Raw genomic sequence first — 25,923 nt, forward strand, 5'->3', positions numbered from 1 at the left:
ACAAAAAATGCAACAAATCACTATTACTTAGAGAAATGCAAATTAAAACAGCTCTGAAGATATGATTCTTCACTGGTCAAACTGGCTATTGTGACAGAAAAGGAAAATGACAAAACTTGGAGGGGATGGGACACTAATAAACTGTTGGGGAAGTTGTGAAATGATTCAGTCATTCTGGAGAGCAAATTGGACTTATGCCCAAAAGGTTATAAAACAGTACATACCCTTTGACCTAGCAATACTCTTACTGGGTTTGTGTCCCAAAGAGACAAAAAAAAAAAAAAAAAGGTAAAGGACCTATCTGCACAAAAATATTTAAAGTAACTCTTTTTGTGGGGACAAAGAATTGGAATGTGAGGGGATACTTATCAATTGATAATATCTGAGTAAATATATGACTGTAATAGAATACTATTATGCTGTAAGAAATGACAAGCAGAAGAATCTCAGAAAAACCTGGAAAGACTTATACAAACTGAAGCAGAGAAAAATAAACAGAACCAGGAAAATATTGTACAAAGTGACAGGAGTCCTATACAATGAACAACTGTGAATTACTTGACTAATTTCAACAATACAATGATCTAAAATTATCCCAAAAGACTCATGATAAAAAAAATACCATCTGCCTCCAGAGAAAAAGAACTTACAGAATCTGAATCCAGACCAAAGAAAATTTTTTCACTTTCTTTCTTAAAATTTTTATTCAAGTTTCCTTCCACAAAAGGATTAATAATAAAGAAAATTTTATGTGATTGCATATGCAAAATCTATATGAGATTGTTTGCCATCTAAGTGGAGAGGGAAGGGAGGGAAAGAATTCAAGACTCAATAGTCTTTGAAAAATGTTGGAAATTGTTTTTACATGTAATTGGAGAGGAAATAAAATAAAATTTAAAAAAAATCTTAAATCAAGTCTGGGACTAATGACCTTTTGGAACTGGATTGCTCCCAGCTTCACTAGAAAGTCAATAAATCTCATAATTCTATATCCAGGGTTTCCCAAATGACCTATAAGTGGAAAGTTTGGCATTCTCCCCAAGTATTTGTTGGTGGCTTCTTTAGACTTATTCTCTTCTAATATAGAATGCATCAGTCATAGGCAAGACTGCATCATAAAATTGTCTAGACAAAACTGGTGAGAACTGCAAGAAAATGCAGCAGACCAGTAATACTCACTGCAAAACTAAGTGGCACCACAGATAGAGCACTGAACATGGAGTTGGGAACAACTATTTTCAAATCCTGCCTCAGATCCTCCCTAGTGTTGTGTGCAGATGCAAAGCATTGAATCCCTGCAAAGGTACAGGGATAGCCTCACCCAGAATTCCAGGGGACCCCCCTGGAGAACTTTGGGTGAGGGGCAGTTGAGAAGGGTTGGAGACAGTTAATTTGTGGGAGTGGATGTGAGCAGACACTCTGCTTGCTTCTCTGGACTTGGGGTTTCTCCGGAGGTGGCCATTGTAGCTTAAGCCAGTGGTTTCTACTCATAGGGTTAGCCTATTTGTTATTACTATTCTTCATTAATATAATTATATATTACTTAGTGATTAGAGAGTAAGATATTTATCAATAGCAAGAGAGCCAGTTTTAGTTAAGTGCTTCATCCCCTCCAGTGAGGAGGGGGGAAGGGGGCATCAATTTAACAGTTCAGGGTCACCTTTCCTTTATCCTAAAACCTTCATTAACTTCTCTAATTTTCCTTGTTAATTCCTAATATAACTTTTTACCTTCAAATCTGTGCCTGATAATTATTTGGGAAGATACTTACAATTCCCTCTGTACATTTAGTTTGAATCCTGTTGGCTGCCAGTTTAAGAAGATCTTCTCTGACCTCAACTGTTAGATAACTAATTTCTATATACTCATCATACTGACCTGTGAGGAATATAAATTTAAGAAAAGGAACATCAATTGGGGTTTCAGCCATAACTGAAACTTACCAGAGGAATCTTATTCCTGTCTTCATTACCAACTGAAGCAGAAGCAGTTAGAGGGGGAGGGGTTTGTTAATCAGGAGTGTTTTGCCCCCTCCTTTCCTCACTGTAGCCTGTCAATCTCTGGTTCTTGACTTAAAGCTCTATTTGGCCCTGACACATTTATCTGCTTCTCCAAACTATCTGTTATTATCATCATAACACTAATTATATGACTTTGAGTGACTCAACACTCTTTGCCTTAGCTATAAAATTCAGCTATAAAATGTTAATAATAATAGCACCTATTTCCAAAGGTGGTTGTAAGGACTGAATGAGATAATATCACATAGTAGTTGCTAAATAAATGTTAACTATTATAATTGGGCAAATTTAAAGCTTTTCTAAGTCAAAAAGTCTAGAATCACGTACTTTTTGGTCATTGAGATCTAAGGCCAAGTTTTCTGGATAGGTGAAACTGAAATCAGACTCCTATAGGACAGTGAAATTTGAAGCTGGATTCCCACTGAGGCAAAATCAGAATAAAATGACCAGTAGAAATAATTGGAATAACCTGTGCAGTAGGACAGAGGACCTCTGACATGTCTGTTCTAGAAATCAATTGCATTTCACTCATTTTAGACAAGAAAATGTATAATTTCTCAGGCAAATTGAATTGGTATAAAGTTTTCAAAAGGAACATCCTTTAATCTAGAAATCAATCAAAAACATTTATTAAGCATCTACTATGTGACAGGCACTATGCTAAGTGCTGGGGACACCAAAAGAAGCAAAAGATAATCCCTGTCCTTAAGTAATTTACAATATAATGGAGGAAACATCAGCAAACAAATATGTACAAACAAACTATATACAGGAGTAAAAGGAAATAGTTCAGAGATGGAAGACACCTAGAATAAAGGGGAGCTGGGAAAGGTTTCCTATAGAAGAGAGAATTTTAGTTGAGACTTAAAGGAAGCGAAAGAAGCTAATAGGAAAAGAAAAAAGAAAAGTAACTCAAAAAATTTGGAGGGGCAGCTAGGAGGCACAGTAGATAGAGTGCTGGGTCTGGAATCGGGAAGATTCACCTATCTACATTCAAATTTCATCTCAGACACTAGCTGGGCAAGTCATTTAACCCTCAGTTCCATCATCTGTAAAATGAGCTGAAGAAGAAAATGGCAAACCATATCAGTATCTTTGCCAAGAAAACCCTAAATAGAGTCTCAAAGATTTGGACTTAACTGAAATAACTAAACGAAGTATTTTTAGTTGTATGGATGAATGCTTGTCTTCCCATGAAAGAAAAGCTTATCTTATCCTTTATGTTTCTGTGATAATTTTTTCCTGTAAAAATATATTTAGCCTTAAGAGAAATGAAAGTCAAATTTTAAGGGTTTTGATTTTTTTTAGATTCTTCCCTCCCTATTTTTCTCAGGATAAAAATACACAATCCACTCAACTTGGTCCTGTTTTCCCCTCCCTGGGAAGCCTAATGATTTTCCTCTCATAGGGTCTCACCAAACTGGTATCAGACTTAGTATAGATACTTAATCATCTTCATCTCTACTGTAGCCAAAACTCCTGAGCATAAGACCTGAGTTCCATCATTCTCAGTTGCCCTGATAGTGGGAATTGCAGAAATAAACCATCATATCCCTTGAAAATCAGTTAAAAAAAATTTTTTAACTCTTAACAATTCAAAAAGTAGAAAGGATATCTCAATAGATGCTGAAAAAGCCTTTGACAAAATACAACATCCATTCCTATTGAAAACACTGGAAAGTATAGGAATAGAAGGACCTTTCCTAAAAATAATAAACAGTATATATCTAAAACCATCAACAAGCAACATATGCAATAGGGATAATTAGAAGCCTTCCCAATAAGATCAGGAGTGAAACAATGATGCCCACTATCACCTCTATTATTTAACATTGTACTAGAAACACTAACAGTAGCAATTACAGAAGAAAAAGAAATTGAAGGTATTAAAATAGGCAATGAGGAGACTAAGCTATCACTCTTTGCAGATGATATGATGGTCTACTTAAAAAATCCTAAAGAATCAACTAAAAACCTAGTGGAAATAATCAACAACTTTAGCAAAGTTGCAGGATACAAAATAAATGCACATAAATCATCAGCATTTCTATATATTTCCAACACATCACAGCAGCAAGAAGTAGATCACCCTAGACAATATAAAATGCTTAGGAATCTATCTACCAAAACAAACACAGGAATTATACGAACACGACTTCAAAAAACTTTCCAAACAATTAAAACTAGATCTAAACAATTGGAAAAACATTGATTGCTCATGGGTAGGATGAGCTAACATAATAAAAATGACCATTCTACCCAAATTAATTTACCTAGTTAGTGCCATACCTATCAAACTACCAAAAAACTTCTTTACTGAATTAGAAAAAACTATAACAAAGTTCATTTGGAAGAACAAAAGATCAAGAATATCAAGGGAAATAATGAAAAAAAATGTGAAGGAAGGTGGCCTACCAGTACCAGATATTAAACTATACTATAAAGCAACAATCATCAAAACAATATGGTACTGGCTAAGAGACAGAAGGGAGGATCAGTGGAATAGACTTGGGGTAAGTGACATCAGCAAGACAGATAAACCCAAAGAGCCCAACTTTTGGGACAAAAATCCACTATTTGACAAAAACTGTTGGGAAAATTTGAAAACAATATAGGAGAGATTAGGTTTAGATCAACATCTCATACCCTACACCAAGATAAATTCAGAAAGGGTGAATGACTTGAATATAAAGAAGGAAACTATAAGAAAATTAGGTGAATAGTATATCTGTCAGATCCCTGAGAAAGGGAAAATTTTAAAACCAAGCAAGAGTTAGAAAAAATTACAAACTATAAAATAAATAATTTTTATTATATTAAATTAAAAAGGGTTTGTACAAACAAAAACAATGCAAGAAAAATCAGAAGGAAACAACAAACTGGGAAAAAATCTTTATAACAAAAAACTCTGACAGAGGTCTAATTACTCAAATATACAAGGAGCTAAGTGAATTGTATAAAAAATCAAGCCATTCCCCAATTGATAAATGGGCAAGGGACATGAATAGGCAATTTTCAGATAAAGAAATCAAAACTATCAATAAGCCCATGAGAAAGTGTTCTAAATCTCTAATAATTAGAGAAATGCAAACCAAAACAACTCTGAGGTACCACCTCACACCTAGAAGATTGGCTAAAATGATAGCAGGAGAGAGTAATGAATGTTGGAGGGGATGTGGCCAAATTGGGACATTAACGCTATGCTGGTGGAGTTGTGAACTGATCCAACCATTCTGAATGGCAATTTGGAACTATGCCCAAAGAGCTCTAAAAGACTATTTGCCCTTCGATCCAGCCATAGCATTGCTGGGTTTGTACCCCAAAGAGATCATAGATAAACAGACTTGTATAAAAATATTTATAGCCGTGCTTTTTATGGTGGCAAAAAACTGGAAAATGAAGGGATGCCCTTCAATTGGGGAATGGCTAAACAAATTGTTGTGTATGCTGGTGATGGAATACTATTGTGCTCAAAGGAATAATAAACTGGAGGAATTCCATGTGAACTGGAAAGACCTCCAGGAATTGATGTAGAGTGAAAGGAGCAGAGCCAGAAGAACATTGTACACAGAGACTGATACACTGTGGTATGTAATGGACTTCTGTACTGGCAGCAGTGCAATGACCCAGGACAATTCTGAGGGATTTATGGAAAAGAATGTCACCCAAATTCAGAGGAAAAACTGCAGGAGTGGAAACACAGAAGAAAAATAACCACTTGAACACATGGGTTGATGCGGACATGGTTGGGGATGTAGACACTAAATGACCACACCAGTGCAACTATCAATAATATGTAAATAAGTCTTGACTGATCAAACATGTTAAAACTAGTGGAAATGCACATTGGACATGGGGGGGAGGCTAAGGGGTGGGTGAAAGGTAAAAACAGGAATCATGTAACCATGGAAATTTTTCTGAAAAAATAAAATATTTAAATCTAAAAATAAATAAATAAACAAAAAGTAGAAAGGGAAAAAAATACTCTGAAGTAGTTTTACAACCCTCAGCATGGTCTTAAGAACTCTACCCAAAAAGCATTATTGTTTTTTTTTCTCATCAACTTGGAGAATTAAGCTTATTTTTTTTAACTTTTGGGTAAGAGATTTGAAAAAAGGAGATGACTTAAGAAAAAGATAAGTAGGATACTTTTTGAGAAAAAGCACTTCACTTTTGTATAAAAAATTGATTTGTATCACCACAGTGTACAAATTAGAACAATATCACAGAATTAAATTGTCTAGTAAATTAAAAGCAAAGCTGCCTAAAAGGAATTAATAAAAGAAAAATATTAGAATAAATCACTTAGTTTCAGCTTCTTACATAAGAAACCAAATTGGAAAATGGTTTGTATCATGTGAAAGAAAATTCCATATTCTGTATTTTAGTCACAAGCCTTCCAGAAACATCTTTTATTAATTAGATTATTCTGATCTAAGCATTTTTGCTCAGAAAGAGAGAAAAAAGAAAGCTACCAAAGATGGACAGTCACCCCACACAACTCTAAAAATCTCTCTTTAACAAGACACTTTCAGAAATAGTTATAATATTCCCAGATGACAGATAAAATTCCACAATTGGATAAAACAGTTAAGACTACTCAGGACAAAGTTCAGGTAACATTTTTGTCTCATCAAACAGAAAAATAGTCACAATTTTTAGCACACCGTTGGACCATCATTTTCCTTTACAGCTTAACCATTTTAGATGGTCAAAGATAAATTCAACAAATATTTCCATTAACTGAAGTAAAATCAAAGACTTCTTTTCTTCTCATAGTCTTATCATTACCTTAACCCTTTCCAGGCATGAGGATAGATCTTAATTAGATAGATGACCTTAACTAGATTGAGGAGGAAAGATTATACTTAAATGGATGGAAACGGATGAATTTAATTCAAGTGATCACTACATATACTACTGTGGGCAAGAATCGCTTAGAAGAAATGGAGTAGCCCTCTTAATCAATGTTGTTCATCCCTTCATTTTTGAAGAGGACCAATGATATCACAGGGTGATGTCTTAATTTGAATGTGAATTGGTCTTAAGTGAGGCTGAATTGCACAAAGTCATCAGCCTCACTCTCCCAGAGTCATCAACATCTAGTCAGGATGAATGGTGATGTCTCAGGATACAGTGCATCTTTGATGTCTGACCAAACTCTAGGTGCTCCATTGTGCCCAATTCAGTCACCGTCATAGCTAGCAAAACAAATTGTTCTCATCTGCCCATTCCATGGGGGGAGAAGTCTTCTCATGCTTGAGTTAGACAATCTCCTAAATCACCAATGGATTTGTGACCTGCCAGTTACCCTCAACCTGGGTTAGCCTGTCTACTGAGACGGTTTCACTGGGATGTGGCCACAATGCATACTGTTATAAGGAAAGAGAGGATTTTAGCAGACAAGAAAGGTTCTGGAATTCTGCAGAAGTGCCTGAGCTGTTTCTTGAGTTTTGTCTTGTCTCCGGAGGTGGACCTAATGAGCTTGGCTTCTCTCCTGTGGCTTTCCTTCTGCTACACCTTATCATCATACCTGTTGCTATGATTATCCTGTTTCCTGCTGGCTGAGAGAACTGCTTGAACCATCTCAGACATCTGTCCATGAGAACCTCTCCCTGAGTCCTGTTCCTGCTTAGCTTCCAAGGGGGATTTCGGTTAGAGGAGTTTATTTATATTAGGGACTTGGACTTCAGGTAGAGAGGTAAAGGACAGTGTAGCTAAAATCTCTCTGAAGGCTTCCCGTGAGGGAACAACTGTAGATTTGTTAGGGAGGGTTAGTTAGATAAATTAGATAAGATATCCAAATTCTCTTCCCTGTCTTCCCTTACTTTAATAAACCAAACCATTCCTGTGTTTATTACCTATGCTTGGATTGTATTTGTTATCCTGTCAATTATATCCTGTTGGTCTTCCCAAACACTGTGTATCTTCTGATACTCGTCCTGAGTAACCATTCCTTGAACCTATTACCATCACCCTGGTATTTCAGTTACATATTTCAATACTATAGTTTCTTGGAGCCACAGGTGAGAGTTGGGTGACAAGTAGACACTGAAGGTGGATGAACAACCCTGAAAAGAGTTCAGCAAGCCCTCATACAAAAAAAGTAGTATTGGAGTATAATCTCCAAAACAATAGAATGGTATCTGTTCAAATCAAAGAAATTGTTCAGTATCACAGGAATACAAATCTATACTCCAATCACTGATGCCAAAGTGTCCAAAGTTGATCAGTTCTATGAAGACCTACAATATCTTCTAAAAATTACACCAAAAAATATGTCATTATATCATTATAGGGGATTGTAATGCTAACATAGGAAATCAAAAGATAGTTGGATTAACAAGTAAATTTCACCTTGGTGTACAAAATGAAGCAGGGTAGAGACTAATAGATATTCATCAAGATAATTCATAGGTCATCGCAAACATTCTTTTTCAACAACTCAAAAGACAGCTCTGCACATGGATATCACCACCACATTGTCAATATTGAAATCAGATTGATTATATACTTTGCAACCAAAGGTGGAAAAGTTAAAACAAGACCTGGAGCTGACTGTGACTGAGATCATGAGCTTCTTATTGCAAAATTAAGGCTTAAATTGAAGAAAGTAGGGAAAACCATCAGACCATATAATAGCTAAGTCCTAAATAACATCCTTTATTAATGTGAAGTAGAAGTGAATAGGCTTAAGCAGTGATGAGCAAACTTTTTAAAGAGGGGACCAAAGGAAAGGAAATGCTCATATGTCAATCTGTTTCTAAGGCAACTCTTTTGAAGTTTCATTGTATTGTATCCTACTCATTGTATTCATCAGATTAGGAATAATGTCGCAAGGCTGGATAGAACATTTCAAGGGGTTGAATCTGGCCCATGGGCCGTAGTTTGCCCATCACCGGGCTTAAGGGATTTGAACCCAAGACCTCCTGTCTCTAGATCTCACTTTCAATACACTGAATCACCTAACTATTTCTTGGAAAGACTTTGGAAGACAGCAGAGGACAGAAGGAACCATGCTATGGTTCATAGGGTCACAAAGATTGAACATTAACAACAACAGACTGAGGTATTTTCCAGTTTGAGTCTGCCCTTAACTTTTGGTTTATCCTTAAGTCTAAGCTTTACCCAGATGATAACCTTAACTACACTGAGAAACTTCTCAATTTAAGTCTGACCTTAACTTTGTCCAGCTGCCCATGGCATGAAACCTTGAGTCCAAGAAAGACTCCAGCTTTAGCCTGCCTGGTAGCTGGGATTACAGACATGAAGTACCTTGTCCAATGCTACTTTAGCTTTTATTCCTAAACTTTAACATACTACTAAAAGAAAATTGTTAGATGTTAGAGTAGGATGATTTTTAAATATTTTCTTAATATTTCTAAAAGAGGAAATGAAAAGAAGGGGGAGAAAGAGAAACTGTGTCTGTTAATCCAAAAGCTTCACCCAGTTGCAATACTATGAAATGAATTCTAGAAATTTGCAAAAAATAAGTTACATAGAACCAAAAAGTGTGGAACCTAGAGGGTCAGAATTAAAAATCCAGACCCCAGTAAAACATAATAGGCTGTCTTCAGAAATTCCAAACCTGGAGACCTCTGGTCTCCAGATCCTAACTCTTGCATGATAAAACTGCCTTATCTACTGCAACTCCCATCTTGCTGACTTCCCCCTTATCTGCAGGAACTCTCACCTTGCAGACATCCCCCTATCTACAGGAATTTCAACCTTGCAGACATGCTGTCCCCCAAGATCCTGCCACCCCACCCCCCTGTCTGCTCATCCTTAAATATTCTGCTCCTGCACAACTCAGGGTCCACTTCGACTTGTTGGAGTCCCTAGCCTTTAGCTAGACAGTAAAGTCCCTTTGCATTTTGCATTGCTGGCTTCAGACTCATTTTTTGGGATCAACTCTCCAGGCACTTCAAAAGGAACCTAACATAGTTTTGATACTACAGGTGGCATGGGTTTTATTTGAAACAAAAAATCCCTTATTTTAAAAAAGAAGATTCAATGCAGAAAAAAGAAACTGAAACCAACAATTCAATTGGACCATCTTAATTCTATTTGAAAACAGGGAAGAGTAAGGTTATGAAATTATCTTTAAGATACCAGAAAGAAAGTGAAATCAATATACAGAGAAATGCAATTCTCTGACTTGAAATCCACTCTGTGTTCATCAGAATTAGGAACTGGGGGAAAAAAGGATTAAAAAATAAGGATAGTTTTAATTAGCACAGCGTAGTTATTAAGAATTAAAAGACAGTAAGAAATGTGTATAGATGCTCTTCGCAGTCAAAAAACAATTTAAATATATCTTGGCATAAAGCAATTTGGCTTAATTTTTTAGTCTTCAACAGCAAGAAAAGAGAGAAAGGAATAGGGACTAACTTAAGGTCCTCACTTTGGTATCAGCTGTAAGAATTTTCAGAAAGGAAACACTGAAAAGGAACTAAAAAAAAATTGAAAAGAAAACACAGAAATATTATTATATTTAAGGAAGTTTTTAGGTCTCATTGAGATGGTGCTCCACTTCAAAATGCTGAATTTAAATGAGGGGTGCCTTATTTACAAAAGAAAAACAATCCCTATCCCTGGTAAAGGTTTGGCCTGAACTCACAAAGAATTCATACAGAATTCCAGAACCAAAAGGACAATGGAGAAAATCTAGTACAGATTTGAACAGAATAGACCAGTGACAAAAGAGAATTTATCACAGGAAATTTACTTTTTAAAAACTATCTGAAACAGGAGATTGATTCTAAAGGAGCAGTTTTTCCTCTGAGAAAAACTAAGATGAGATTTCTAATGATTTTCAAGCTTAATTTTACAGATGTTGGTATCTTTTTTTTTTTTAAACCCTTGTACTTCGGTGTATTGTCTCATAGGTGGAAGATTGGTAAGGGTGGGCAATGGGGGTCAAGTGACTTGCCCAGGGTCATACAGCTGGGAAGTGGCTGAGGCCGCAGATGTTGGTATCTTGATAGATGTTGGAAGTGGAATCTTTAGGTATTTTGATTTGTGGGAGCAGCCAGGTGATTTAGTGGATTAAGAGCCAGACCTAAAGATTCAAGATCCTGGATTCAAATCTGGTCTCATACACTTCCTAGCTGTGTGACCCTGAGCAAGTCACTTAACCCCCATTTGCCTAGCCCTTACTGCTCTTCTGCCTTGGAACCAATACACAGTACTGGTTCCAAGATGGAAGGTAAAGGTTTAAAAAAAAAGAAAGAAAGGAAAAAATTTGTGTTTGTATTAGGCTTAATAATAGAGGACAATTATTGTTCATGACATTTGATTTGTTTGGTGGATAAAATTGCTAGAGGATGATGTTCTCTTTGCAGAATGAGACTAAATGTAATAACTACTCTGTTCTAGTTTCTGAGTACAACCAATTTAGAAGACCAAAATGAAGAGATACGTTAGTGAAATTTTTTTCCATGATAATTTGTACACATGTTCAACTAGATTATTGCTATTAGAGCAATGACAATCAGTTTTGTTTTAGGTTCTACATTTTAATTGCTTGCACACTTGTTTTATAGTTGTTTATGTTTATAATATTCTTTTGGAAAATATTATAAGAGGGTGCTACTATTATTTGGGAATATCTAGAATATGATGCATAAGAGATTGGATCCTCAGTGATCTGATTGATATGAATGATTTGTGAATTAATACTATTGCACAGTAAAAATATTTATGTAGAAAAAGTATTTTCCTCTAGCTAATGATTATCTTGAGTATTAGCTAATTAATTTAATTATAAATATTTAAATATAGTCAAATATGTTAAGAGCTCACTTGGACTCAGTAAATAGCACAGCAGACACTTGAAGTTGCAAATTCTGTTAAAGACATAGTTTAAAATCGAAAAAGCTTACATGGGTTAAGAAATATTTGGAATACAGTCAAAATATGAAATAAGAAAACTTGCTATATTTCAGTGATAAATTTGGTGATTCTTGCCTGGAAATCAGAACCATGATATTGCAAACTATTCAAATTATTTCTACCTTGTCTTTGAGATTATGATAGCTGTTTTATAATAGGGCTATTTTTAGTGTATGTACCCCAGGACAATTTCGTATAGATCCTTCTCATGAATGTAGTGTGTGAAGAGAAAACCCTATTCACTGTATCCATAGCCTGTTTTATAGACAGGAGGCTGTTTCTGGAGATTTAACAGTTAAAATAAAAGTTTAGGCCATGAATTAATTTTTATACCATCTTCCTAGGAATGGGCTTAGAAAAAGAAAGTCTACAAGAGAGACTACTAGGTCTATATTCATGAAAAGATTAAAAGAAGAAGAAAATATTCATATATTTTATAATATTTCTTTGTGTAATGGCAAAAAAGTGCTTATTAATTAGGTATGACTGAGCAAATTAGGATACATGAATGTAATATGCCTTAAGAACGAAGAAAGGAATAGTTTCAGGGAAACCTTAGAAGGTTTGTATGAAGTAATGCAGAATTCAAGTGAACAGGACCAGGAGAACAATTTATATAATAACAATAACAACTTTGTAAAGACAAATGCTTTCAAAGGGCTTAAGATCTCTGATCACATAATTCCAGAGGATTCACGAAGAAACATGCTCCCATGTATTGATAGAAATCTGATAAATTCAAGGTGCAGAATTTTTTGCACATGGATAATGTAATGGAGGATTGCCAGGGAAGTTAACTAAATTATCTGTGGGTTCACAATAGAGTGAGGGAGACAGGAATGACAGATGGACAGGAACAAACAAGGTTGGGAGACCAGGTTTTACTGCCAAGGAGGTGACTGCTAGTGAAGTGGCAGTTGGGCCCACCCTGCAGTATCTAGTCTAGACCTATGGAAACTGCAAGTAAAAGCAAGAGTTTTATAACACATTTAATCAGGGACAGCTAAGAATAAGGATGGGAATGGGGGTTACTATACTCTTCAGACTAGGGGCAAACCCCAGGGTTAGGGAAGGGACTTATCTACACTAACTGAGAACTACAGAGAGCAAGAACCATACGTCCTGCTTCCCCATTCCATCTTGGAATTCTCCAGCCCTTCCTGTTAGGCCTAATACTAATACTAAGCTAATAACTAAATAATCCTCACAACAATAATATGGAGGTTTCTTTTGCTTAACTATGAATATCTGTTACAAGAATTTTATTTTATTTCTCTCAAAAGAGGGAAAAAATCATGTGTTAAGTAAAATCTAAGGTATCTCATGGCATTATTCATACATTTTGAGGGAGAAGTACAGCTTGTTCACATATTTTGACCATTTATCAACTGGGGGATGCACTTGTTTTATAAATTTCAATCTGTCATTCATATATCTTGGGAATGACACTTTTGCTTAAGAAACTTGCTACACAGTATTTTCCCTGGTTCAATATTTCCCTTCTAATTTTAGTTTTATCAGTTTTATTTGTGCACAAAACTTTTCAAATGTGCCATTAAAATGTCTTTTAATTTTTAATGTCTTTTAAATTGTCATCTAATTATCTTTTGTGATAATTTCTACCCCTTACTTTGTCATGAATTCTTTCCCATCCATAGAGCTAAGAGATAATCTATTCTTTAATTTTCTAATTTGTACATAATGTAACATTTTATATCTAAATCATATATCAATTCAGAACTTATTTTGGTACAGAGTGATAGGCTGGCCTAAAATTAAATTTCTACCGGCCTGTTTTCCAGTTTCTCCAGAGGTTTTTGTAAAATAATGAGACTTACTCCAGTAGTGGTGGTTTCTGGGTTCATTAAATGCTAGGACTCTAGGTATATTTTTGTTTGAATACAAGAATATGATGTACCTAATCTGTTGCTGTTGCATCTCTTTATTTTGCTTTACCAGTACCAAATTATTTTGATGAGGGGGCAGCTGGGTAGCTCAGTGGATTGAGAGTCAGGCCTAGAGACGGGAGGTCCTAGGTTCAAATCCAGCCTCAGACACTTCCCAGCTGTGTGACTCTGGGCAAGTCACTTGATCCCCATTGTCCACCCTTACCACTCTTCCACCTATGAGCCAATACACAGAAGTTAAGGGGTTAAAGAAAAAAATTTATTTTGATGATTGTTACTTTCTAGTGTAAAAAGTGGATTTGGGAAATGTATAAAACTACATTTCCCGTGATCCAACATGGTCCAACTGGTTTCCGTTTCCGACGTCTTGACGCAGGGGAGCGCTTAAATCTCGTGGGTTAGGAGGGAGTGGTCTCTTCTTTGGCGAGTAGGGCTTGGCTAGGAGGCAGTATGGAGGCGGCAGTTTTGAATGCTTACAAGTGCGTGGTCTAATGATTTTATCTATCAACATGGCTTTAATTAAAATACTAATTTATATATTTATAGCAGCCTTTATCATTTTTCATATTTATACTAGTATAGTTCAAGATAAAGTATTGCTCAGCTCCTTTCTTTCCCACTTGTTTTTCTTATCTCCCTTAAGATTCTTGGCCTCCAGATGGATTTTGTTATTATTTTTTCTCTCTCTGTAAAGCAATCTTTTGGTAATTTGAATACATGGCACTGAATTAATAAACTGATTTTTGTAGTATGGTCAGTTTCATTCTACTAGCTCTGTTTAGCCATGAGCAATTAATATTCCTAAAGTTATTTAATTCTATATTTTTGTAAAGTGTTTTGTAGTTCTATTCATATAGTTCCTATGTCTTAGTAGGTCTTAATAGTATGGTCTTAGTAGGTAAACTGCAAAGCATTTTACATATTCTATCATTATTTAAAGTAGAATTTTTCTTGTTGTTGAGTTTTGGAGATAAAATATACAAATGTTATTGATGTATGTGGATTTGTTTTATATCCTTCAATTTTACTGAATTTGTTGTTTCAAATAAAATTTTAGCTGACACTCAGGTTCTCTAAGTAAACCATATATCATCTGCAGAAAGTGATCATTTGTTTCCTCTTTATCTCTCATTATTCCTTGACTTTGCCACTGTGCTTTAGCTGCATTCTCCCTCTACCTCTGCAGCCCTTTCTCCCTTGGTTAATTTCTTCCCAAAGCTTCTTCTTTAAGGAAGGGCCAGTTATCCTTCATTTTTGAGACTTTGCTACAATGGCCTTGTGAAAATACCTTCTTTCTTTTTTTGGTCATGGCTTTCAGGAAGTCCAGTGATTCTTAAGTTATTTTCTCAAATTATTCTCAAATGATTTTCCACATCCATTTTTCAAAACATAAAATATGTCAAATTTTCTCCTATCTATTGGCCTTTTGACTTTGATTTAATATTTCTTTTTGTTTCATGGAGTCATTAACTTGTTTGGTCCATTCTAATTTTCAGAATCTATTTTTTGGGTAAGGTTTTGCACTGCTTAGTATACTTTCCAATCTTTATTTTAGTGCTCTCATTTCATTTATAATATTAATTCTTAACCTGGGATCCATGAATATATTTTTGAACATTTTGATAAATATATATGTAATATATTATATACCTATCTCAATGGAATGAGTTTCCCTTCTAATCCTATGTATCTTATTTTATGCTTTTTAAAAACAGTATTCTCAAAAAGGATTCAAAGACCTAACCAAACAGCCAAAGGCTCAGTGAAACAAACAAAAAAAATCACAAAAACTTCTGGTTTATAATATCATTTTAACTTTTTCTTTTAAAAAAACTTTTGCTTAATTTGTTTAAGGAATTCTAATCGACTTTATGGCTAAGCCTTGCTAGTAAGGTATTATACCTTGGAGTTCTTTTCTTCTACATTTGTGCCTCGAGTATCCCAGGCATCATAATAGCTCTTTATTGTCAGAGCCTGTTTTTGCTTAATCATTTCTCCCAGTGTTACTTCCCAAATTTGGACTTTGTATAAGGGCCAGACTGTGCACTTTTATAGAAAATGTCAGGGCCTTGTTTGGTCCTAATTTGTCTTATCTGTGGTTCTCTTTCTGCTTTTTGTGGGTATTGAGTTCTCTGTTCTTCTAGAATATTAGGGACAGATCAAACAGACATCAAAACTTTTGGTTTGCCCTAAGTGGTATAATCTGGGCAAAGTTTAATCACTGCCCTCCTGGCAGTGCTTTGCATGTTCTGTAGTATACAGAATTGGGGTGATATAGTTTTTTCTAGCTTTGGCTGAGTTCCAAAAGCTGTTAGGGGTTTGGAATCTTGAGGAAGAGACAGTTGGCTGGGGCATCCATCTTGGAGGAAGGTGTTACTTCAAAACAAGTCCCTTCCTGTGAAATTAACTAAAGCCTGTTTGTTAATTTCAGTCTAGTCTATTTCCCTCAGCTTGTGTTTGAGTCTAAGTCCCAGTCTGTAAGCCTGCTGTGTTTGTCTGTTTAGTTTAATCTCTCTTCTCCCTGAAGATCTCTGTTTCCCTTCTGTGTTATACTCCAGTGAGAATTCTGTTGGGTGTAAGTTATCTCTTTTCCAAATACATAACATCTGGTGAGCCAAGTCATACGAAACCTATCTTCTGAAGAAAAGAAAAGAAAATGAATTGCACAAGATTGATTTTTATATTAAGCAGTCTATCGCTGCTTATTTGGTCTTTTATGCAGGGAATGTGTGCATTTTGGCTGGTAAAAGTACCAAACATGATACAACAATTAATTGAAATCTACGACTATTATAAATTCACTTTAGCTGAATGCATATGCTTCATTCCAACAGCAGTGGCAATTGTTCTGGCTCTATGGCATTTTTTGGCAATTTTAAAAGCGGTCCTGACTCATTATAAGGCATCTGATTCAAAACAAGAAAATTATAACAAGGAACTAGTTGAGAACATAAAACTACTGTTCCAAGTGTTGAGACTATTACGTGAAGGGAATGAACTCGATAAGCATACCATCTTACAATTTGAAATCGTAGAATCAAAATTTTTGGGGAAAAAGGAAACAGAGAAAGATCAACCAATACAGAATGCAGTAGTCTCTGTCCTACCAATAGTAGACAGGACTATTGTGCAACCTGGAGAGGGGGTGGTGCATGTCAAAACATACAAGGCATTCACTCCTAGTGATATGGAGATTTTAAAACGCTGTTTTCCCAGATTCTACGAAAAACCTTACAAAAGTCTAAAAGAATTAAAGCGGGTGTTCACACTTTTTAACCCTAGTTTCGATGATGTCGAATTTCTTTTGGGGGAATTTTACACTCCCTCGGAAAAGGAAAAATTCCTGACCGAAACTAGGACGAACCCCAATTTAGAAGCATGGCCATTAGTACATCAAGATCTAGATTTCACTCAACACGCTAACATGAGATACTTGTTAAGATGCAGGGCTGATCTTATCGAAGCAATGAGAAATTTTGCAAAAAGGCCAAATGCATGGCAAAAATTTGAGAAACTGAGGCAAGGGGAAGAAGAGCACCTGAGCAGTTTTCTAGACAGTTATTGAAGCTGCTGAAATGATATTAGGACTTAGAGATACTCATTCCCAGGATATGATCGATCATATAAGGAGACAATTTGTAAAGGGAACCTCAATCCCGATACAAAATTACTTCAGGCAAAGTTGTCCACAGTGGGAATCATTACCACTGGAGGATATTAGGAATCATGCAGCATATATACATGATTCCAAACAGAAAGAAGTGAGAATGGCTAGGCAATCTGACAATGAGAAAGATGAGATCATAGCAGACTTGAAGAGGCAATTGGAACAGTCGAAACGGGAGAAAGAAATTGAAGAGGTGAAGAATTTTGCTCTTCAAACGAGTAGAAACCAGTTTAGATAACCTGCCAACAACACCCCAAAATCAAAATCAGCACCCCGATGCTACTTGTGTGGGAAGATCGGGCACGTGATACGTTTTTGTAGATATAAGCAACAAATTGATTTTTCAAAACCCAATAATCAAAGAGATAATAGAAAAACATTTTATAATTCAAAGTGGGCTAGAAATAATGAATCAAATAGATATAATCAAGAAAAACATACGGATACTTGCTGCAATCACACATGCAAAAAGTACAGTCAAACACCGTCGTTAGATGATATGGAGAGATATATACAAATGGGCACGAAACCGAAAAAATCATTATGAATCGAGATTGCTAATTTAAAACCTATCAATCAGTGTAATTTGGGTGTGGCAGAGTCTAAGAGAATTGAGGGAAGCAAAATGAGAAATCAAGGCAAAATAGAAAAGGTGTCTAAAGTAATCTACACAGAGGATACACATAGGTCTGTGGTAGATAATGAGCAATGGGAAGACATAATGCAAATGCGCAAAGAAATCTTTGGCATTAAGGAGGATGATTATATAAGGGATCAGCTTTCTCATTCCATATCACACACATTGGGTGGGAAGCATGAATCAAACCATTGCAAAGAATCACATCAAGAAAATTTGCAAACGGGTTTAGAATTAGATGCAACAGTTCTTTCCCATGCAATTGCTTTAGACACAAGGTCACAGTTAGAGGTTAAAGAGCAAAAAAGTCTAGAGGTTGGCAAGAACTTGATTTTAAAGAAACGACCCACTGATTTAAAAGATGATAGCAGCTGTGTAGGAAAGTCAAAATCCACCTTTCTCAACCCCTTAGCTACAGAATTTCATCCTAAACTTTGGGGAAGAGATAGGGAACAGTTGCCTTCTTCTACAATCAGTGTGGCTGAACATAACATCGAGACTGTTACTGTGACTGACAAAAATAAAAATCATCTAATGTCAGTCACAAAAACAGTAGGGCAAAATAGGGAACAATCAGCTTTTGAATCAGTAATTGAACCTGAAGTGTTGAAGGGAACACAATCTAACTATCATACAATCCCGGAGACTACTGAAGGAGAGATTGCTGATTTGAGGCTTGACAATTGTTTAAAGAGAAGAGTGGAAGATAGAACAAATCAAACTTCCATTTCTGAAGCCCTTAATGAAAGCCAACATGGAATTTGCAATAGTGACAATGACTTACAAGCTCTCAATGAGAGTATGCTCTTTAAGCCTGCTTTCTGTAATCCTGATTCTAAATTGAACTTGCCTAATGGTGCTATAGGAAGTTTGGGTTTAGAGACAAAAGACCATACGCAACAAAGAATCAATGACAAGTGTACACAAAATACTGAGGATTCTTTATTACCCTTAGTGCCAGTGAAGTCCAATGACAGTGGAGAACCCTTAGTTACTTTAGAAATCGGGGGAGTACACTATGAGGGATTACTGGACGCGGGGGCAACTTGAAGGATGTCAATTTCAAGGCAGTTTAAGAGTAAGAGGAGCTTCTGGGGTAGCACAACAAGTCCCAAAGCTAAAAGTTAAAATGTTAAAATTTGGACCTCTGACTCTTGAACACACCTTCCTATTGATGCCATCATGTCCTTCAAACCTCGTGGGAAGAGATCTTCTATGCAAATTGGCTGCAACCATCCAATGTCAACCAGATGGACAAATTTATTTACACATACCTAAGAGATCTCTGAAACACCATCCCATTTTATTTTTAGACACATGTAGTGAGGAACCATCATACCAATCAACTGATAACATCTATGAGGTTCCAGATGATATTCCAGATTATGTGTGGGCTAAAAATTCAAATGAGGTGGGCAGGATATTGTCAGAGGAACCAGTAAAGATAGAGGTGAAAGAAGGCTTACCTCCAAGAATTCCTCAGTTCAGACTTAGTCAAGAAGTGATAGAAGGAGTGAAACCCATCATAGAGAGTTTATTGGAGCAGGGCATATTAAAATATGGATTTCCACAATACAATACACCAATCATGCCAATAAAGAAAGCAAAATTATCACCTGATGGAAAGACTCAATGGCGTTTAGTTCAAGATCTAAGAGCAATAAATGACCATGTGCAAAAGACCTATGCCGTGGTACCAAGTCCATTGCAAATCATTGCAGCAATTCCACCTGAAGCTGCTTGGTTTACTGTTCTGGACTTGAGCTCTGCGTACTTCTCTGTTCCCCTGCACAGAAACAGCCAGAAGCTGTTCACTTTCTCTTGGGAAGGAAAATCTGTCTTCTGGATGTGTTTGCCCCAGGGATTTGCAGATTCAGCTTCACTCTTTTGCCAAATTCTGCAGAGAGACCTTGAGTCGATAACATTCCTTGACAGCAAAATGGTACATTATGTTGATGACATCCTACTAATGTCACCATCTGCTGAAGTCTGTTACACTGATAGCGTACACTTGATCAAAGAGCTAGGCAAAAGGGGCCATAAAATTTCCAAATCGAAACTTCAATTCGTGAAGGAAAAAGTAAATTATTTAGGATTCATCCTAGAGAAAGGCTCCAGAAGAATTTCCAAAAAGAGAACACAAGATATACAAAATTTGAGTTTGCCTAAGACCAAAAAGCAACTCAGGGCAATCATAGGAATAACGAGCTTCTGTAGAAACTGGATTCCAGGTTATGCTTACATCGCAAGACCTCTGATAGAGCTAACCAAGAAGGAAGTTCCAGAACCGTTAAAGCTGAATAAAGAACATATCCATGCATTAGAGAAATTGAAATCACTTACTCTATCAGCTCCAGCCCTAGGTATCCCTGATCATGACAAACCATTCCTACTATATGTGCATGAAGACAAAGGGATAGCCTCCAGTGTTCTCACACAAACATTTGGAAATAGACTTAGACCAGTTGCTTACTACAGCTCTAAGTTAGATTCAGTGATTTGTGGTATGCCTAGTTGTTTAAAAGCCATAGCTGCTGTAGCCATCATGATTAGAAAATCTTCATCCTTGGTATTAGGGAGTGAACTGAAAGTATTTTCCCAACACCAAGTGGAATCTACTTTGAGAAACAACAACTTGCAGGCGTTCACTTCTCAAAGATTATCACGATACCAAGCAATCTTGTTGGCTAGTGAAAATATAACTTTTCACTGGTGCAGAAACATAAATCCTGCTACTCTGATTCCAGATTTACCTCTGGAAGGAGAAAGTCTACACATCTGTGAAGATGCACTTAACATCATGCATAAAACAAGACCTGATTTAGATGATAAGCCAATGAAAGACCCCGATATTACCTTATTCACAGATGGATCATCATATGTAGTAGACAATCAGAGATATACTGGAGCAGCCGTAGTGACAGCCTCTGAAACCCTTTGGTACTCATCATTACAATCTACCATGAGTGCTCAAGGAGCAGAATTAATGGACCTAATCTACGCTCTAAAAATTGCAGAAAATCTAAAAGCTAACATTTTTACCAATTCTCGTTATGCTTTTTCGAGCATCCATAATTCTGCCATAATTTGGAAAAATCGAGGTTTCATTACATCAAATGGCAAACAAATAGCGTATGGCAATTTAATTAATCAGTTGTTGGATGCAATCCAATTACCAGCCCAAGTGTCAGTCATCCATTGCAAAGCTCATACAAAAACCCAAGGACCAATCGAATTAGGGAACAAATGTGACTGCCAGATATGCAGCAAGATTTGGACCTCTGACAATTCTGAACTTATCTTTGGTGGAGGAAGAAGATCTAAAAAATGCATACTCCCCAAAGGAAGTGAAGGATTGGAAGAAACATCAGGGTGCATACCTTGTTAATGGAGTTTGGTTAGGAGCAAATGGAAAACCAATGTTATCTAAATCCTTATATTACACATTTTGCAATGCACTACACCAGAAAGGGCATTATGGAACTCTGGGCATGGCAGATTCTATAAATAGGTATTGGAATGCAAGGGGCATATATGAAGTTGCTATGAGAATTTCACAGAGGTGCAAAATTTGTATGCATTACAACCAGACAATCACAAAAGTTCATAGTCTGGGAGGAAAACCTTTAGCTTACACACCATTTGAATGCTTACAAATTGATTACATCACAATGCCAAGGAGTAATGGTTATAGATATGCTTTAGTAATAGTGGATAGATTAACTAAATGGCCAGAAGCTTTTCCAGCAAAGCGTAACACCTCAGCTTTTGTTGTGAAAATCTTACTAAGAGAATTAATACCTAGATTCTCTATACCATTACATATTGCATCAGATTCTGGGTCCCATTTCGCAAATAAGATTCTAGCTACAGTTTATGAAACATTAGGAATTAAGAGACATCTTCACTCAATATTTAGACTGCAATCCAGTGGGCAGATTGAACGAGTGAATAAAAGTCTAAAAAATCTTGTAGCAAAATTATGTGCAGAATCTCATATGAAATGGCCTGATGCATTGCCATTAGTGCTATTCCACCTAAGAAGCCAACCCAACAGCATCACACATATTTCACCATTTGAAATGCTATATGGACATCCACCATTCCATGGCAAAGCACCTCAAAGCATTCACAAATTATCACACCTACGTATGGAATGCAAGCTATATAAATATATCAAATTGCTCAAGCAACGATTAAATCAACTTCACAAATTAGGCTTGATACATCAAAGAGCACCTTTTGATTTTGATCTATACAACTTCCAACCTGGAGATTATGTTTACACCAGAAACTTCGCTAGGAAGACCGTGTTAGAACCCAAATGGATTGGACCTTTCCAAATAATATTAACAACTCCAAGTGCAATCAAAATTGAAGGAAAAGATCCGTGGTTCCATGTCACCCATGTCAAGCCTGCTAAAGACATGTCCCTACAACAACGACCACAAGACCCAGAAACTATGCAAAACAAAAATCAATTAGCACCAACTGAACAATCAAGCAAGTCCTCAGTAAATCCAAAATCTATTCATAAGACCATAGAAACAGAGCAGCAAACAGAACAACAATCAGAGCATGAATCAGAAGCAGAAGTAGACCAAGAACCAGTAAACAATCAGATTTTACACCCAAATGATTATCCCAATCTCAATCACTTAGAAGAATCATCTGTAAATAATTATGACAATGGAAGAGAATCAATGAAGGAAGAAGACACAACATTTGATTTGCAATCAATCTAGAAACTGATGACAACGAATGAATGAAAGCACAAAGACTTAATCACGAACTTTTATTTTTTGGTTACCTATAATAATCATCTTTATTAAAATCATAAAAGAAAAGAAGAAAAGAAAATAATCATATATGATAGACATTTAAAAATTTGTTCCTGACACAAGTCAGAAGGTTTTTCTTTTGGAACTCAGCCAAAGCTAGAAAAAACTATATCACCCCAATTCTGTATACTACAGTTCCCAATTTCACTGTAGATCAGGGCAACACAAATGACCTCTCCTGAATGGAATTCTACTAGGCTTCTGCTGCAAAAGTCTGTCAGCTAGTTAGAAGCCTTTGCTGGTTAAGAAGAACAGAATTGAATGTTCTCTTTTGTCTTTAAACTTCAGGTGCCAACCGAGATTTGGAGACTTAATTTTCATCTCATTCCTCTTTAGTGTCACATCATTGCTGCTCACTTTTGTTCTTTCACCTTGTCCAGTAGAGAGAGAGCCTCTGGCAAGGTCTGAGCTAGATCCACACATGACCTCTTCTTACCACAGAATAGAGCAACAGGTTAGCCTTCTCAACCCAAGCCTAGCTACAGATCCCCTGTTTTATCCATGTTGGATTTACAACCCAGCTCTGAGATCGGAGGAACACAGCTGCTGGCTGACACCTGTTCCTGCTTCCTGCAAGGTACACAAGTTCAGACTCAGTCCCTCCTCTAACTGTGACCATATTCTAGTCACAAGTCAGCCCTCCCTCTAGCCATACACATCCCCTCCTTAGTCCATGATGGGAGCAACCCAACTCTGATATCAGAATGGCAGCGCTATTCTGTGGCAGGCTCTTGTTCTTGTTCACCAGCTAGAAAAATGCACCACTGTCTTTTTATCTTGAATTTCACAATCTCTTCTCCAGTCTTTGCTCTTTCTAGATCTTTTTTAGATGGGGAACACCTGAAGTAGTATTGCTTTCCAACAACTTGACCATTCTTAGTTCCTTGGATTCTTTTGTTCAGCATAGTTAGAGTCTTTCTAAGAAGCAATCATAAAAGAAAGGAAAGCCAAGGGAGCATCATGTCTCTCAAGACACTAGTTGTTTCTTTCTTTGTTTTGGGGGTAGGGAGTGGGAAGGACAGACATCAACAGCATCAAAAGCTACAGAAGTAAACGAAGATTAGAAATTATAAAATACTAATAAATTGGTGCTGAGATCACAGACGAAGGCATAAGGTATAAACTAAATTGTAAAGGGTTAAGGAGAGAGAGGATAGTAAAGAATGGAGACGATAGTGAGGAAATAAATGATAAGTTGTAGAAAAATTTTCCTGGAACTATAGTAACTAAGGAAAGAGGAAAGATTGGATAATGGTTATGATAAGAGGATTACAGGAAGCCTTTTTTAGAACTGAGAAGACCTGAATATGTTTGTAGGCAGGACAAAATGAGGAGATTGAAGATGAATAACACTTGGCACAACTACAAGTATGAGAAACTGGAGGAAATAGGATCAAGCACACAAATAAAGAGGGCAGTGGTGCCCTCTCCTTTGGGGCTCCCTCATTTTCATGAAATATCCATCTGAGGAAGACATGCCCACTGGCAAGCTTCTTAGAAGACACAATCAACTCCTATGAAAAGGGTTGCCTCCAAGATGATATAAAGAGACATCATGGCTAACCTCATTCCCTTTTTTGGACAAGATTACTAAACTAGCAAATGAGAGATGTTTAAAAAGTTTGCCTGGATTTTCCAAAGTTTTTGATGATACTATTCTTGTGGGGAAAATAAAAAGCTATAGATTAGATGATCATTAAATCAAATGGATTCAGAAATGGCTTTCTAGTTAGATGGAAAGAGGATTTGTAAATGGTTCAACAACATCAGCATAGCAAAAAGTCTCCAAGGAAATACCTTGAGGATATGTACATGGCCTATATTGTTTAACATTTTATCAGTGACTTAGATAAATGTATATCTAGCATGTTTACTAAATTTGCAAATGACACAAAGATGGAAGGAATAGTTAACAGTGAATGATCATCAAATCCAAACTGATCTTGACAAGATAGAGTACTGGGCTAAATTATATGAGATTTAATTCAATTGAGATTAATGTAAAGCTTACACTTACATAGAAAAAAAAAACCAGGTTGGGGTTTTAGTGGAATACAATACCAATGTGGGAAATGGGGGAAAGAATATTTACATAGCACCTACTATGTGCTGAACACTATGCTAAGTGCTTTATAAATATTACCTCTTTTGATCCACCCAACAACTCTATGAGGTATGTGCTGTTATAATCTCCACTTTATAGTTGAGGAAACTGAGGTATGAAGAAGTTAAGTGATTTGTCCAGGGTTATATAGGTAGTAAGTTTCAGATTTGAACTCATCTTCCTGACTCTAAGATCAGCACTCTCTCCACTATACCAAAAAGCTGTCCTTCTTTGGATCTGAGTACCTCTATTTTATAAACTGGCCTCTCATTCAAATTAAAGCAATGTTTTCCTTTGTCTCAGTTCCTTCAAGCCTTCTCACCATTATACTTGCTTCTAGGCTGATAGTCCTATTTCTGGACATGTAGATTAGTCCATTTGCATGGCTAATGCTAATAGAAGCTAGTCTTTGTTCCTAAGGGTTATATAAGCTTTCTTCTAGCCCTTTGACTTCATATTGTAATCTTAAAAATTAATACATAATAACTCTGAGTATTATATTTAATAAGATTTATTAATAATAACTTGAAGTAAAAGGAATAAAAAGACAAAAGTAAAAGCCTGAGTAAAGCCAGCTTTCCCAGCCACACAAGTGGGAAAAGAGAGCAAGAGGGCTGGGTTACAGCAAACTTATTTACAATATGTAAAGGCACTATGTGGAAGAAGGGAAAAGGATTCTGGGAGATGAAGTCCAAGGATTCAAGATTTCTAATTACACAATATCTTTGCCCCCTTTCAAACTCTTATAGCTTTATTCAGTGTCATCTGTCTTCAGTACCTCCACAGTTACACAGTTAGTACTCAGTGTTCTCAGAATAGGAGCTAGAGAGGGCAAATGGATGGCATCATGAG

This window comes from Gracilinanus agilis, chromosome 2 (assembly GCF_016433145.1).
Source record: "Gracilinanus agilis isolate LMUSP501 chromosome 2, AgileGrace, whole genome shotgun sequence".
Lineage (NCBI taxonomy): Eukaryota > Metazoa > Chordata > Mammalia > Didelphimorphia > Didelphidae > Gracilinanus > Gracilinanus agilis.